This window comes from Coptis chinensis, chromosome 2 (genome assembly GCF_015680905.1).
Source record: "Coptis chinensis isolate HL-2020 chromosome 2, ASM1568090v1, whole genome shotgun sequence".
Classification (NCBI taxonomy): Eukaryota; Viridiplantae; Streptophyta; class Magnoliopsida; order Ranunculales; family Ranunculaceae; genus Coptis; species Coptis chinensis.
The window spans coordinates 99,346,862-99,354,400 of NC_141457.1; the positions used below are offsets into that span (position 1 = coordinate 99,346,862).

At 36.8% G+C, this 7,539-nt stretch overlaps 1 pseudogene across 1 annotated transcript; it reads right to left on the minus strand.

Annotated features, from left to right (window-relative positions):
• Positions 1-4,330: 4,330 nt before the first annotated feature.
• On the minus strand, positions 4,331-5,870 carry LOC147519538 (putative carboxylesterase 2 pseudogene; annotated as a pseudogene). Its single transcript, XR_015212261.1, has one exon. The product of XR_015212261.1 is annotated as a putative carboxylesterase 2 pseudogene (transcript).
• Between the last annotated feature and the right edge of the window lie 1,669 nt (positions 5,871-7,539).

Genomic DNA, 7,539 nt, shown 5'->3' on the forward strand with positions numbered 1-7,539 from the left:
TGATTGTGAATACCTTAGCTGAAATGCATTCCATAAGTATGCTTGATGGAGATAGTGATGTCATATTCACAGTTTATCATGCATCGCCAAAAAAGGAAATAACTGAAAATGCTTCTAACCGGAAATTCACAATTAACAAGCAATCCAGCTAATAATACACTGGTGTCAAGAAGGATTTATCTGATCTTGGTATAACAAGCACAATAGGACAAGTTACTTGGAATCTGGAAAAATGCTAGTGCTTGCTAACTTTAATCGAGAAACACCACTAACATTTATGTCAGTGTATTTGAAAATGATATAAAGTCCGAAATTCTATTATGTGCGAGTGGCTGCGAAAATATCGTTCAAACTAATGGTTTAAACGTGCTTGACGATCTTGTAACATGAGTGGATGCGCGAGGTGTTGTGTACACAAAATTTTAAGTTGAGGGAACCACTGACTGAAAAAAAAAAAAAAAAAAAACCGTGCTGGACGATTCAAGACAAAAGATATACAGTAGCTTAGAGACAGTGTTAACCCATCTGGTCTGTAATTTAATGCCAATCTGGTCTCTAATTTAATGCTATGCAAGAGACGGACAGATATCTTGTGATCCACTGTCCACAGACTCAGATGTAACTGTTTAACAGTAGCTTTTAAGGTACTAGGGTATGCCCGTGCCTACGGCCTGCGAGACCTCGACGCGCCTGCGATATTATCCCGACAACTCATTGCGCCTTCGTCGCAAGGCGTACACGTATTTTAGGTGTAAAATATTCGGCACAAGACCAGCGAAACAACTCAATTTATAAATACAGCCGCAAGGCCATCCCAATTACCCATTATCTATAAGCCCAAATCAATTGGAATTGCTTAGCAGGTTTATAAGCCCAACAATTTATAAGTCGGTTTAATTGTTGACTTTTGGTTGATTTTTGGATAGATCCCATAAGTATTGATTACACTTAACAAAATTACACAAACTCTCCAAACACTTGGATCTGCCATGTCACAACTTAGAAAAGACAATGGCAACCATTGGATAGAGTATGTGTGGGCTCCACACCATTGCTTTTTATTAGATAGATGTGCACTGTTGAATTTTTCCATGGTTGTTTACTGATATGCACAAAGTAAAATCTGCATTAACCAATATATACGGGACTATGGGAGTATACCGGAGGGGTTCTAGGAACATATCTTATCTATATAACAAAGAAGGGTGGTACTGGACATCCAACACCACCCGGTAACCTTTGGATCGATCTAGTTTATGATGTGGCGAATCTAAGAGTTTATGAGGTGTGGATCGTTTAATAGTGTGAAACAAGAGTGTTGTATCATTATTAAAGTCAACAAATGCAGCTGGGCTTTTAGTGGTCTTCTGTTGTGTATTTTTTGTCAGGCTTCTACTGGGTTTCGATTGGAGTGTTTTTAGTCGGATTTCGGTTGGATTTTTTTAGTGTCGTATGACAAGGGCAATATACTAGTCTTAACACGTAAACAAACTCAAAATTGTTAAGTCATTTATAAGTTTTGAATTAGGCTAATTTTTTGTAGATATGATTTTCTAACTATTTTAAACATTGTCACAAATAATCAAAAAAATCAAAAAAATTTAAACTTGCCAAATATAGTATAAAAAATAGTGAAAATGAACGGTCTACAATTAGCTAAATTTTGTAAATTGTTAACTACATTTGGCAAGTTTATTTTTATTTATTTTTTAATTATTTATGACAATGTTTAGAATAGTTAGAAAATCATATATACAAAAAATTAGCCTAATTCAAAACTTATAAATATCCTAACGATTTTGAGTTTGTTTACGTGTTATGATGAAATATGTCCCTAGAACCCCTCCCTAGACGTGCTTACGTGTTAAGATGAAATATGTCCCTATATATATTCACAAAGTAACCTAATATACACAGAGTTTTCGAATTAAAGCTACAAAGTTTTCAAGCATCAAGTCCGTCCTAGACGAGCTTCCTAAGCTAGTCAAGTTCAAAATTTTGAGTATGACATGTAGTCTCCTAATTATTACTTCTATCCTTTTCTAAATACTAACCTATGCTTCCAATGACGCACCCAAAATTTTGAGTATGACATGTAGTCTCCTAATTATTACTTCTATCCTTTCATGTTTATGCAAATTTTAATAATTTCAATTAATTTGCGATATATCCGAGGATATCGATATTTTAGAAAGTTTTGAATAGTCACCAAAAACCGAGATATCCGAATCCAGATATATCCGGCGCCCTTCATCTATTACTTCTATTCTTTCATGTTTATGCTCTCAATTAATTAATACAGAGTTTTGCATAAGGGCGCGACTGTCACACATGGCCCAGCACAGAAAAAGACTTCAGAAGTCAGCTGTGATTGGCTGGTGAGGAGAGAGGAGAGAGAAGAGAGAGAATTTAACTCATTATTTTAATACAATACACTAATCAAAATTGACTTCGGAGGTTTTTTCTGTGCTGGGCCATGTGGGTTAGTTCTATCCTTTGCATAAGCCTTTAATGCCCTTCATCTCATATTCTCCTCCTTAGTAGGAATCATGGTACTTATTCAACCATTCTTCTTCACGTTGAGAAAATACCCACTGAAGTGAAATTCATGCATGGGACTTCAATTCATAAGTAATAGGCCGGTAAAGCTAATTAAGGGGTGTTATGGTGCTATTTGGTGTAGCCATATTTGTGATGACCAGCTTGGTAAGTAGATGAGCCCCAAGAGTATAACACTTATATCATAACTAGGGAGCACATGATCATAACCCAGAGAGAGAGAAGTTGCTACCATGAGAAAAGACCAAGGAAAAGAGATATAGCCCCATGAAAATAGGGTCGAAAAGGGGCTTCGTCTAGGGAGGGGACAGAGAAAGGGGGAGCAAAAGAGTGATTTTTTGCTCCTAGCGGGATTTGCCCCAAGAGCTCCAAAGAAAACAGGAACCAACTAAGTGTCCACTGAAAAGGGGTCAACAGTTATCAAATTTCCACTTTAATATATGCTTCCTGATTTACCCAAAACCTTAAAAAATAAAAGAAAAAAACTTATCCAGTTACAAAATTTAGTTTTTTGGTCTTAATTGTTGGGGAAAAAAAATAAAAAACTTGAAGTGCTGAACTAGTGACACTTCTTTCAAACTAAAAAAGATAAAAAAAATCTTTAGCTAATGATGGGAAGAACTCCTATATATTTTACAATGAGATTTTTTTAATTCTTTTTATTTTTATTTATTTCTATTTTTAGTAGGGACAAATCAGGATGTTTGTTCTAAGGAAGGAATTTGATAATGTCAATCTCTTTTTAGTGGACACGTGGCTGGTTCCTGTTTTTGGAGCTCTTGGAGCAAATCCCGCTGGGAACAAAAAATCACTCCGAGCAAAACTAAGATGGTTTGATCTTTCGAAGACTGGAGTACGTAGGCAGCCGGTAAACGGTGCATCCACTTCAATCTACTGCCTTTTTCCTCATTTAATCCTGGTGTGCAATCTAATTTCGCCTAGAAATTCACTCATCTCTAATATCAAGGGTTGGTACGTAGCAGGGTAGTAAAAATTAAATGCTACAACACTCTTCTGTAATCAACTGAAACTGCGACGACCACATTAGCTTCTGAAATCAGTTTATTATATATGATTTTCTGTAACGATGATAGGCTCGCTACTCGCTAGCATTCGTCGGTTTCTTATATGATCTTTTCTTTTTAATTAACTGGCATCCTTAAAGAGCAAAAATGCAAAACACAAAACAAAGAGCAATTTAGGGGGAACAAAGTGACAACAAATAATAATGATATAGACGTTGAGGTGGTCTTAGCTGGGCCAGTCTTCATCTCAACACACGACAATTTGTCTTTTAATCAATAAATTCTTTTGTTGACAACTCCACCAGTTGCTTGAAAGTTCCTGCTAGGAGATGTGGTTTACTGCTAACTTCAATTCCTTGGTCCAACTGTAAAATTACACCTAACTTCAATTTTTTACACCCTAACAGACGCTGCAACTCCGGATAAACTATATCAAAAGCGAGTTAAAGAGGAAAGAGGGGGAATTCTCCACCCCTCTATTAGCTAATAATACACTATTACCTACAACAGTACGTATGCCCTAACAGACGCTGCAATATAAACTATATAAAGCGACAGAGGAAAGAGATCACACTACAACAGTACGTAGATAGAAAAACAAGTGCAATAAATGGTCACTAGTTCGATTCCCTCAATGCCGAGGCAGTAACCGGTCAAATTTCCAACCAGCCCCGGGATTAGTCGAGTTGCGCGTAAGTTAGGCCGGACAGCCAGTTAGCAAAAAAAAAAAAAAAAAACAAGTGCAATAAATGGAACAATTTATTTATTTACATCTATCAGCCGACGAAATAGAACAAATTAAACTTCTACATAAACCGTGATTCTTCAATAGAACATACAAAGTACAACAGAAAGAAACTGACTCAGCAACCATCACATAGAGACATAACTCTAGTACACATACGGAGACATAGCTCCAGTGCATGGAGACTTATTGACTTAGCAAACAGCAAACTCCTAAAGACTAGGAGGACAGACATGATTTATTCAAATAAAGCAAACTCCGAACACAAAGTAGGAGTTCTCACATAGAAATTAAAATACGATAGAAAAGGATACTCAAATCTCAGGGCGCATTTAAGAAAGCAACCACTTGCTCCATCAACTTAGAAGCATTCTCAATCTCAGGAGTAGAGACATGAAACACATGGGGCTCAGCTTCTGTTTCCGTAAACTCCAGTACTCCTTCCCACCCACACTTTCCCAAGTTCTCATGATAATGCTTTCCCCTGTGCACCAAAACATCTAACCCAGCAACACACACCAGCACCCTTTTGCATGCCACCTTCGAAAAATTTGGATCTTTGAACGGATTGACAAGCGGGTCATCGAGCCCGCTTGTTGTAGGATAAACCGCAAGCCACAGCTTTCCTAATAAATCCATGTCCCCTTCACTCGCAAGTGGTGTTGAACCAATGAAATATGGATGGGCTAAAACAATCCCCTTAAACTTAAAGTTATTTGGTTCAATATGAGCTCGAACCGCCATATTGTGCGAGATATTACCCCCTGCACTGTCACCTGCCATGTAAACTCGATCGTAGTCAGCGTACTTAGTCAGCCATTCTTCGTCTGGGTGAGAAAACACCCATTTAAGTGCAGTCCATGAATCTTCATAAGCAATAGGTAGAGGATATTCTGGTGCTCTTCGATAATCGACTGAAACCGCAACAACATTTGCTTTTGAAACTAGTAAGTTCAGATAGTTGTGGTATGTTGGACAGAAAGCAGACTCAATACAAAAACCACCACCATGATAGTAAATGACCAGGGGTAACTTAGTCTTTGGGTTTGCTCCTTTGGGTAGATACATTCTTGCTGATAAACCGGTTTCTGGTTGGATCACAACATCTTTTGAGGAAACGCCAGTGGATGGGTCGACTGATGCTGCAACGAACACATCTTCTCTGAGTCTTTCTTTACGACCATCTTTGTAAACTCGGATAAATGGTGGATATTCGAAGACTATATCATCAGCCGTAGTGGAAGCCATTGAACAAGAATAAGAAGAAAGTGAACTGTATTGTACGATTATTCTTGAGAATTTAGACTTTTAGAGGCTATGCCCTTATATAGTAGGAGGATTTTGGTTTGTAGTTCTGTATTATTGTACGATCATTGTGGGTGGATGCGGATAATGCATGTGAATATCAACTTAATTAGATATTTAGATATCCCCGTGATGAACCACAACCGCAGATCACATTTTGTCTATCCTCTCAATTATTAACTTGACAATAAAAACAACACTACAGATGAGTGCAACATGTAATTTACGCTCACCTAGCAACAGAATAGCATGGTGCGCGCGATAAGTTTCTTTTTGAGAAATCGTGGTACTGTGGTAGATACCAAAAGTTTCTTTTTAAAAATATTCAGTGGTGGTAGACTGGTAGATACCAATAGTTTTTTTTTTTTGGGTAACTGGGTAGATACCAATAGTTGATGGGATGCGATAGCAACAATTAAGGATATGATACCAAAATTGACGTGTTCATGCATCAGATACATAGAACTGACAATAGCCCTATTTATTACGAAAAATTTAGCACGTGGGGTTTTTAGTATGTGGGTCCAATAGTAGATAGCCATGTGTCCACACATATTAACTTTAGTTAACCTATAGTTAGCAAGAGATTTAGCTATAATGGGAAAGTAAATATGGTGAGTTTTAATTTCAAAATTTTAGTCTAATGTTTAACTTTCATGATAATATTATTGTTAAAAACCTATGTTTGAGTACATTCCATTTAAGTTTGAGTACATTGTAACACGAGTTATTGTTTATATAGTTGAAAACAACGTGTCTAATGGTGGAATGTTTTGTTTTATAAATATGTTTGATTCATATTTGTATTGTAAGCTGGATATTTTGTTTGTTTGGTTGTTATAATAATCAGATGGAAATGGATTGTTTGGCTAAAAGAAACTTGATCTTTCATTATCATGGGACATTTCAAGAGGTACCTGATGGTTCACTATATACCCAAAATAATTATCGAGGGTGTTATGGAGAAAATGAGGAATGTGGACTGGGATAGATAGGATAAATTTTATAGATTTAATAGATGATATGAAGGAGAACTATTTGTTTGATATTAGTGTAGGATTTGAAATATTGTACACTTTGAATGGTGAGAAGGTGTATGTTAAGAATGACAATGATTTGATGCAAATGTGGGTTAACATGGAGGAAGATATAAGGGGGTGGAGTCATGTATTTGTTGAACTTGAAGGGGAACTTATAGAGCTAGTTAAAACTATGGTTGTGCCAACTCCACAAGTTACAATTCCAAAGTGTAGGAAGTTTACCAAGAATGTAAAGAAAAAGAGTACAAGGAGAAATAGTAAGAATAAGTCTATCATTAAAGATAATGATGATTTTTACTCAAAAAAGTGTCTTGGTACATTAGATGATTCTGATGAAGAGAATGACTGGAATGAGGATTTACCACCAATAGCACCTCTAAGTTCAGGTCCACAAGCTGATATATTACCCCCACTACCACCTATCAATTTAACTCCACAAGTTGATATATCACCTCTACCACCACATACAACCAATGCATCTATTCCACACATTTCAGGTCCATCCTTTATTTCATATTCCACAACACCCATTTCACATGCACCAACACCTTTTTCACCTCCACCACCACCACCACCAAGACCCATAGATGAGATTGAGGATGATGAGGGGTAAAGCCTACCGTATATGTGTACACATTCTTCTGAGGATGAGGAGGACCATGTCATTGCAAACAAGTAATGTCAAATCCATGAAAGATGTCAAAGATTGGCCTAAACCTATAAGTATTTATTTATATATTTTCCAAGTTTAATGTTCTTCAAACAAATTTGTAAAATGTTCTATTTTCTTAGGATCCAACCAAACATGTGAAACCACCTCCTTTGGTGAGGGGTATTGGAAGGCCTAGAAAGGAGAGAATGAAGG